Raw genomic sequence first — 9,507 nt, 5'->3', positions numbered from 1 at the left:
GGAGAAGGAAGCCTCGCCGTGGCGAGGCCTCCTCCTCCTCCGGCTCGGAGCCGCCCGGGACGGGGCTGAGCCGAGGGAGAAAGAAGCCCCGTTGCAGTGAGGCCTCCTCCTCCTCCGGCTCAGAGCCGCTTGGGACTGGGCCGAGCCGAGGGAGAAAGAAGCCCCATCGCGGTGAGGCCTTCTCCTCCTTTGCCTTGTAGCCACCCGGGGTGGGGCTGAGCCGAGGGTGAAAGAAGCCCCATTGCGGTGAGGCCTCCTACTCCTCCGGCTTGGAGCTGCTTGGGACAGGACCGAGCCGAGGGAGAAAGAAGCCCTGCCGCGACGAGACCTACTTCTGCCTCGACTCTGCGAAGAGCTGTGGGGCCTGGCCGGTGGGCTACAACCCAAAAAAGGCCACTGCCATGGCAACGGCCTTCTCCGGTGGTATGGAAGCCATGCGGGGCCTAGCCGGCTGGGTAGTAAGCCCCCCAAAAGGAGGCTGCCATGGCAAGGCCTCCTCTGGCAGCAGCAGGGCCACTGCATCAACAATTTGGCAGCATGAGCTTTCCCAGACTAAAGTCCGCTTCCTCAGATGCATCAGTCCAACAGGTACAATCTCGATATCTTTGAATTCTATTGTTGTGTGCCTTTTGAAAACTAATTAATGTTTTTGGCTTGTAGTTTGTTGTGTCCTCAATTTTTCTTGAATGTCCTACATTTTCAGGCAAGTTTGTCCTACATTTTGTCCTACATTTTTGTCCCAGTTTGTAGTAGCAAATTATGGCAACCCTATCCATCTCTAATGTGGTCTTCCTCTTCTCCTGTTGCCTTCTGTCTTGCAAAGCATTATTGTATTTTCTAGTGAGTCATATTTTCCCATGATATGGCCAAAGTATGACATTCTCAGTTTAGTTATCTTGGCTTCTAGGGGCAGGCTTGATTTGCTCTAGAACATGTTTATTTGCCTTTTTAGCAGTCCATGATATCTGTAGAACTCTTCTCCAGCACCTCATTTCAAATGAGTTAATTTTCTTCCTATCATCTTTCTTCACTGTCCAGCTTTCACAACCATATGTAGAAATTGGAAATACAATAGCATGGGCAATCCTAACTTCAGACTAAAGCTGGCATTCCAAGTTAAAGAACTAACTGATTTCTTTACTGCAGTCTCCACTCTGACTAATGATGGAGCCAAGGTATGGACAATCTTGAATTACTTCAATGTCTTCATTGTCTACTTTAAAGTTTTGTAAATCATCTCTGGTCATCCTTTTTGTTTACTTAATGTTCCTGCCTCTGCACTTCCTTTCTTAACTTTCTTCAGTAATTGTTTTAAGGCTTTGCTATTTTCCGCTAATAGTATGGTGTCATCTGCATATATCAAATTGTTGATGTTCTTTCCTCCAACTTTCACACCTCCTTCCTCTGAGTTTAATCCTGATTTACAAGTTAAACAGATAGGGTGATAAGATGCAGCCTTGCCTGACCCCCTTGCCAAATGGAAACTATTCCATTTCTCTGTATTCTGCCCTTAACAGTAACCCCTTGTCATGAATACATGTTACAGATCAGGTCAATTAAATGTTGTGGCCCACACATTTGTTTAAGGCTGATTTTCTTTTTAAATTCTTTGGTGCACTCCATTATTCAACGTATGCTTGCAATATGATCCATTGTGCCTGTTCCTTTCCTGAACCCAGCTTGAGCATATGGCATTTCTCTTTCCCTAAAAGGTAAAAGTCTTTGTTGTAGAATTTTGAGCATCAGCATGGGAAATTAATTCAGTTAATGAAACTGTCACCTTTTCATCTCTTTTTATGTAGTTCTTCCATTTCTCATTTCCACTGTTTTTATATTTCTGCTTGGTCATGTACAGTGGAGCCTTACTTTATGCAGGGGATCCATTCCAGACCCCCCAGCATAAGGGGAAAAACATGTATGCTTGAGATCCATTGAATATAATGGGGCTCGTACTCGCAGTGCGGGAGAGCGAGTGTGCCACAGGCGCGCAAGCCATTCATTATTTTGCCACAGGTGCACTGTACCATGTTCCCCTCATGGTCATTGAGCATACATACTCTTAGTTTAAATTTCTTTTTGATTTCTTGGATCTTGTAAAAGAGGTCTCTTATTTGTCCTTTTTTGTATTCACCTTCTATTTTCCTGCATTGATTAATATAGTAACTCTCCTTTTCCCTGCACACAAGTTGTTGAATAGTTGTGTTCTGACTCTATTTCTGTCACCTTTTACTTTTGCTAGTCATTTGTCCTGAATTGCTTGACGAGTTTCATCTTTCATCCATTGAGGTGTCTCCCTTTTTTAGCTACAGATAGTCTTTTTTTAGTTCCTCTCTAACAATGTTCCAAACAACCTAAAAAAAATGTATATTAATACAGGTGTGTGTGTGTGCACACGTGTGTGTCCATAATATCATTATTGTGATATTTTGATACTGAAATTGGCCTGGACAGTAAGGGAATCCTAGGAATGGCTACCTCAGGGTTTGGGTTTTTTAAACAGATTAGTTTTAGTTAATCTCTTGTAGGACATAGAAGCACCTTCTGTCACTATGTGGCAGACTTCCTAGCAAAAAGAAAAGAAACTGCAGCCAGACCTGATGCATTCATATTCCTATCTTGAGGTAGCTCCACATGAGCCAAAAACACAGTAGAAAAATAAGTAGCTGGGCAGAAGTGCTGCTTCTCTCTGCAGGGTCCCCATCTCCAATCCCTTAAAAAAAATAATTTTATCTTTCCTAGTAGGCCCAAGTAAAAATAAACTGCTACAGCCTCTCCTAGCTTGTCTGTTCTTCCTCATTAATAATTATTCCATTCTGGTCACACTCTGATGTAGCTTGATCACATGTGTCCCAGTTTTCAACTGTGAAAAGTTGGAAGGTCACTGCTGAATCACTGCATATTAAAAGCTACTTTTTATCTGAATCATTGTTCTTATTACCTGTATTTTGGACCCTAACTGTGATCCATTATGAACTCTTTGATCTGGAGTATGTACGTCTGTGTTCTGTAAAAAAAATTGCATCTACCATATTATTGGTGGAGGGGGGAGTCAAATTCAGAGAACAAACCAACATTAAACAATAACAAAATAATATTAAACTATTCAGTAAGATGACATGGTACAATTAAACAAGATAACATGAACACATCAATCAGGCCAAAGGACTGTATTTAGGGGAAAAGGTGTGCTGCAGGTTGGGGAGCATGAAATGAAGCTGGAGGAGACAGACACTTTTCTTATTGACTTTTCTAGGAGAAAGAGGACCATGTTTTACTTCATACACCCTTCCCAATAAATGGTTAAGTAAGCTAGACTGAGTCTAGGCCAAACTTAAGTTCTGAACACTCTTTGCACATGATCTATTTATCCTGCTGGTATGTTTGGGCTGGAATGGTGGTCTTTGTCCTTTTGGCTGACTTGAAAAGATAATCATTTCACTGTGTAATACAAATGTTTTTGGATCAGAACAGATAGATAAATCTAAAAATAACAATGGGGATATCCTCTATTGCAGAGTTGAGAATCCGTACTCTCCAACTATCCAAATTTGTCAGGGACAGACTTGATTAACCCTCTGTCATCCTACACTTTTCAGCTGCTTCTAAAATATCCCACTTTCTCTCTCCTTCTCCCTCTTTCCATTTTGTCCTCAGCTTTCTTCTTTTGCTGCAAATTAAATTCAAAGAGCAAAGATAAAGCGGGACCTTGGTATCCACAGGGAATCTGTTTGGGACCCCCCCCCCCTTGCAGATAATGTACCCAAAACTGCAGGACCTCGTTCCATTGTCCCCAGTGGTGGCGCATGCATACAGTCGCACCACCATTAGTGACAACAAGGCTTCAGGTAAGCTGGGGCTGTCCCTAATAGCAGCGCAGCCATGGGCATGTGCCACCACTGGGGACAATGGGGGCTTGCTGTCCATGGATGCTTAAATCCACAGATGGCAAGCCCATGGATAATGAAGCCCACCTGTAGTTGGTGCTCAGTTAACTCAGTGAGAAGAGAAGTGGAGGGAAGGGGAGGAATCTTGCCTTTCCCAGTAGGCTCAGGCACAAGCAAACTGCTGTAATGTTTCCTAGCTTGGTTGTTGTTCTCGCTGTCTCGAGTTTCTTGAAGCCAACTCCATCCTTGACCCTTTCCAGTCTGGTTTCCGCCCACGGCACTCTATAGAGACGGCCCTCACCAAGATCTCAAACGATCTCTTGCGGGGCAAGGTGACTGGCCTCTACTCTATTCTCATTCTTCTCGACTTGTCTGTGACCTTCGACACTGTGGATCACTGGCTTCTGGTTGATTTACTTTCTGACCTTTGGTTCTCTGACTCTGTTCTCGACTGGTTTAAATCTTACTTGTCAGATAGATTTTGCAGTGGTCACGGGTGCTCAGACTTCCTCCTCTGTTCCCTTATCTGTTGGAGTTCTCCAGGGCTCTGTCTTAGGTCCCCTTTTGTTTTCTCTATACACATTGTCCCTAGGAAAACTCATCAGTTCTTTTGGTTTCTCCTATCATCTGTACGCTGATGACACTTAGCTGTATCTTTCCACCGCTGATCTTTACCCGAGGCTTGAACAGCAAGTCTCATTTTGTCTGAGTGCTATCTCTTAGTGGATGCAGCATCAGCACTGGAAGCTCAACATGTCTAAGACTGAGCTTCTTGTCATTCCACCTAAGCCCACCCTTCAATACTCCTTTTCTGTTTCTGTTGATGACAGAAGGGAGGCAAAGGCAAACCCCCTCTGAACAATCTTATGAATAAAAAGCTTAGGGTCACCCTGAGTCGGAAATGACATGAAGGTACACAACAACAAAAATTGTGCAAAAAATCAGGGCTGATATTCTTGTAGTATGTACTCTAGGAAAGGAGTGCCATCAGTAACTATCACCCCCCACTTCCAATAAACTATAACTTTATTTTTTTAAAAGTTGCAAATAAATATTGACAAATATTACCTCAAAGTGAAGCCACAGACTACTGATTTGGGTCTCAACTGAGAAAAGAATAGGAAACAAGGGGGGGGGGGAACAATCAGAACTTGAAAAAGTAACTTTTTGGATTACAACTCACAGAATATTCCAGCCACAGGAATCCAGGGAACTACAGTTGCAAAAGTAACATTTGCAAACTCTGCTTTCCACTAAACTTGCTTAGGACTGGATGGTTACTTAGATTAGACTTCTGCCAGATACAAAAGGATTGTAGATTGTTCCACGAACAGTTGAAACAAAGAAACAACTGTTCCCTGTTTTTTGCAAACATAAAATCAAGCAGCTTCAGTAATGAATGGAACAAACACGTCTCTTGTGAGTAAAACAGCAGAACCTGGAAAAGAGGTGAAGAGGGGACTTGATAACCATTTTTAAATATTTGAAGGGATGTCATATTGAAGGGATTTGTGCAATGCCGTTTGAAAGTCTTTCATGCAATCACGGTCAATTGTGCTTTCCAGATGGGATGATGTCCGGATAAGCACATTATCATATGAAACTCTTCTCACGATCACACTATGAGAACGGGAAAAGGACAGGACAAGGACATTTAGTCCACCAGCTGATAATCACCTCTGTCCCACCCCCATCACAAGCACGGTTGGTGGGGACACGAGAGAGGGCCTTTTCTGTGGCTGATCCTAGACTCTGGAACTCTCTTCCCAGGGAGACCAGAATGGCTCCTTCCCTGTTGGCCTTCCGCCAGCAAGCAAAGACTTTCCTCTTCAGACAGGCTTTTTTTTTTTAAAGCAGAAGGTTTTTAAAGATTGGGCTGGATGTTGTATTCTTTTAAAGTATTCTAAACATGTTTATCTTTTTAACTATATTTTTGTGCAATCTGTTTTAATATTGTAATAATTTAAATCTGTTTTAATGTAACATTTTTCTATGTTTTAATCGTACTGTTTTTAATTTTGTAAGCCACTCTGAGTCCCAGTTATTATTAACAACAACAATAATTATGCTTTTTTAGATACCCACAGCCCTCCAAAAACCCTGCCCATTGATTTAAACAATATTCAGCATTCTATTGGAACACAACAGTTTTCTGTATTTTTGCACATTCCTAATCTGTGATAAACTTTGAACTTCTCACTCGGTGAGTACTGTACTTAATTTTGCCCAGCAGCCTCTCCTTTCTTAAATCAACTTATCTTGGTATTCAGTTCTACACCTACTACTCTGAGGGCATGTTTAGGAAATCCCAGCCCTTCTTTGCCTGGGAGAAATGCCAACCTTTTTACTTTATGTCAGGTTAATCCTCTAATCTGATTTTATTGCTCCACCCGGTTTCTCAAATCTTGTGTTGTAGTTGCTTTCGTGAAAGCCCTTCAGAGAAATCCCTTGAGATCAATGAGGGATGAAGGGAATTCCAGGACTGCTGCTGAAGTACATATAAACTAATAACCTGTTCACAAGGAACTGACACCAGTATAGTTCTTTGTGGGTTTTTCAGGCTATGTGGCCATGTTCCAGAAGAGTTTCTTCCTGACGTTTTGCCAGCATCTGTAGCTGGCATCTTCAGAGAATGCTTGCCTGGAAAAAGTTGAGTATATATATACTGTGTGAGTCTGGGAATGCAGGAGTGATATGCATGTGTATTGTTCTGTTGCTGATAGCAGGCCTCAGGCTGGGAGCCTAATGCAAAAGAGGATTAGTGTCTACTAATTGGTGATCATCATCTGCTGGGAAAGCCCCTGACTCTGGGGGGTTTCCCATTTGCATTTGCTGAGTCCTCATTTTGCTATTCTTCAGGACTGGTAGCCAAATTTTGTTACTTTGAGGGTTTCTTCTTTCTGGTTGAAATTATGCAGATATTTGTGGATTTCAATGGCTTCCCTGTGCATCCTGACATGGTAGTGGTTGGTATGGTCCAGAATTTCAGTGTTTTCAAACAGTATTTTATGCCCAGGATGGTTTGTGGCATGTTCTGCTACTGCTGATTTTTCTTTTTCAAGGTACTGTTGAAGTTGGTGCATTCGTTTTAATTGTGCAAATGCTCTCCTAGCCACCAGTGAAACCTGAGCATCGAGGTTTAAGGTTGGGTCCAGGACCTGTGGTTTCAGGGGGAGTGTCACCCCATCCAGCACACCCGAATCCCTATTCCCTGATCTGCTTCCTGACTGACCAGTAACACCTCTGCTTGGTCTGGATTAAGCTTCAGTTTGTTAGTTACTATTAATCTGTATCTGAATTTGATTTTTTTCTTATTGCAGTGTACAGTAAATGTAGTTATTTTAATCTGCTAGTTGGCAAGTTTTTATCCCCCCAATTTAAAACCAGAGTAGCTTGTCATATGTGTTATTTTATTTTATGTGTCATTTTGTTTTTGATTCACTGGTCTTTGACTGTAATAAAGTTATTGATTGATTGACTATCACTTTAGAACTGGAACAGATTCCTTGAACTGAGGTAGAAAGGGGAGATAGAGCTGCATCTCACCAGCAAAACTCAAACTTTCTCCTCCTCCAGTGCTACTGGTTCTGGGAGTTTGTCTCTCCACCTGAAGAAGCATAGCAATTTTTTGAGACTTCAGCCCGCCACAGACCTGGGCTGCATCTGCACTGCAGAATTAATGCAGCTTGACACAGCTTTAATTGCCACAGCTCAAGTCTATGGAATTGTGGGATCTGTAGTTTAGTGAGATATTTATCCCTCTCTGTTAGAGAGCTCTAGGGCCACAACAAGCTACAAATCCCAGGATTCCATAGGTTGGAGCTATAACAGATAAGGTATGTCAGACTGCATTAATTCTGCAGTGTAGCAGCAGCCCTGATTGTGTTTGTTGGAAACTTCTCTACATCTTACCAAACAATTGGAAATCAGAGATGGGAAATAAGTCCCACTGTCTTCTTGGTTCTATTTGCTGCACTGTGGCATTAGAGAGGACTGCTGTCCTTGAGAGGTATATTTGCTAGGTATTTATTATGATATCATTTTGTATATGCTATTTATTTGTTTATTAGTTATACTGTCTTTCCTCCAGTTAATTCAAGCTAATGTATATGGCTCTCCTCAGAATAGAACACCTTGCTCAGATTTGTCAAATGCAGAGACCCCAAAGTCATACAGTTACTTTCATGGGTGCAGTGGAGATATCAGTCTGGATCTTCAAAGTCCAGTCCAACACACTAACCCAGACTTTTTCAAACTTTTTGCTCTGGGGGAAACCTTAAAGTTATGTTCAGGTTTCAGGGAACTCCTGCATAAAATTATATCTACACCTAAAAAAAAGAAGGGGGGGATTCCTAATAATTTCTCACAGAATCTTTATCTCTCATGAAATCACAGGATTCCAGGGAATCCTGGTTGAAAAACCCTGCTCTGAACACTACACCATCCTGGTAATTTATATACAGTATCAAATGCCATTTATCTGGCAGTTTTCTGTTCTCATCTATATGGGTTTGGGCAAAGGGTGCATTCAGTCAGATGTTTTATCAATCAAGTCAGGTTGTTCCCTTAAAGCCTTTCTTTGTCTATTTGATTCCTGGCTGCTATGGAAACTTTTCTTGGAGTTGCATCAAGGTACATAAATCCTTTGAACACAGTAATGAGTGTAGATTTGCCTTTGAAGAGCTTACTAGACTGTGGACAAGATCCTCGGAAGTGTTCAGAAGACAACCTGCTCTCTCGATCCCTGTCCCTCGTGGCTAGCAGCCCAGGGGGGTCCGGCTGTAACGTTATTGTTGCGCCGGATTATTAATACATCTCTGAGGGAAGGGCAATTTCCATCCGATCTCAAATTGGCCATAGTAAAACCTTTACTGAAAAAGCCCTCCCTCGACCCCCTGGTGTATAACAATTATCGGCCAGTATCACTGCTGCCATTTTTGGGGAAGGTGATCGAGAGGGCGGTTGCAATCCAGCTTCAGGGGGTCTTGGATGAAACGGATTATCTGGACCCATTTCAAACTGGCTTTCGGGCGGGTTACGGGGTTGAGACGGCCATGGTCGCCTTGGTCGATGATCTCCGTCTGGGCATCGACAGGGGAAGCGTGTCCCTGTTGGTGCTCTTGGACATCTCAGCGGCTTTCGATACCATAGACCATGGTATCCTTCTGGGGCGCCTGGCAGAGGTGGGAATCGGGGGCACTGCGCTCCAGTGGTTCCGGTCCTACCTCTCCGGGAGGTCCCAGATGGTGCAGCTGGGAGACGTGTGCTCCGACGAGAGGGCCCTTAAAACTGGGGTCCCTCAAGGAGCTATCCTGTCTCCCATGCTATTTAACATTTACATGAAACCGCTGGGAGAGATCATCCGGAGACATGGGGCGCGGGGTTATCAGTACGCTGATGACACCCAGATAATTTTCTCTATGTCTCCGACTGATGCAGTGACTGGGGATGGCGTCTCTCCTCTCGTGGCCTGTCTGGAGTCAGTAATGGGCTGGATGAGGGAAAACCGACTCAAGCTGAATCCAGAGAAAACGGAGGTACTCGTGATAGGTTCCCCTGGTCCAGGAATGGCGGTGGTTCCACCTGTCCTGAACGGGGTCACGCTCCCTGTGAAGGACTCCGT

Source organism: Sceloporus occidentalis, unplaced genomic scaffold (genome assembly GCF_023333645.1).
Source record: "Sceloporus occidentalis isolate IW3139 unplaced genomic scaffold, rSceOcc1.0.p SCAF_2, whole genome shotgun sequence".
In the NCBI taxonomy this organism is placed as follows: domain Eukaryota; kingdom Metazoa; phylum Chordata; class Lepidosauria; order Squamata; family Phrynosomatidae; genus Sceloporus; species Sceloporus occidentalis.
Note: the sequence above shows the minus strand (reverse complement) of the source record.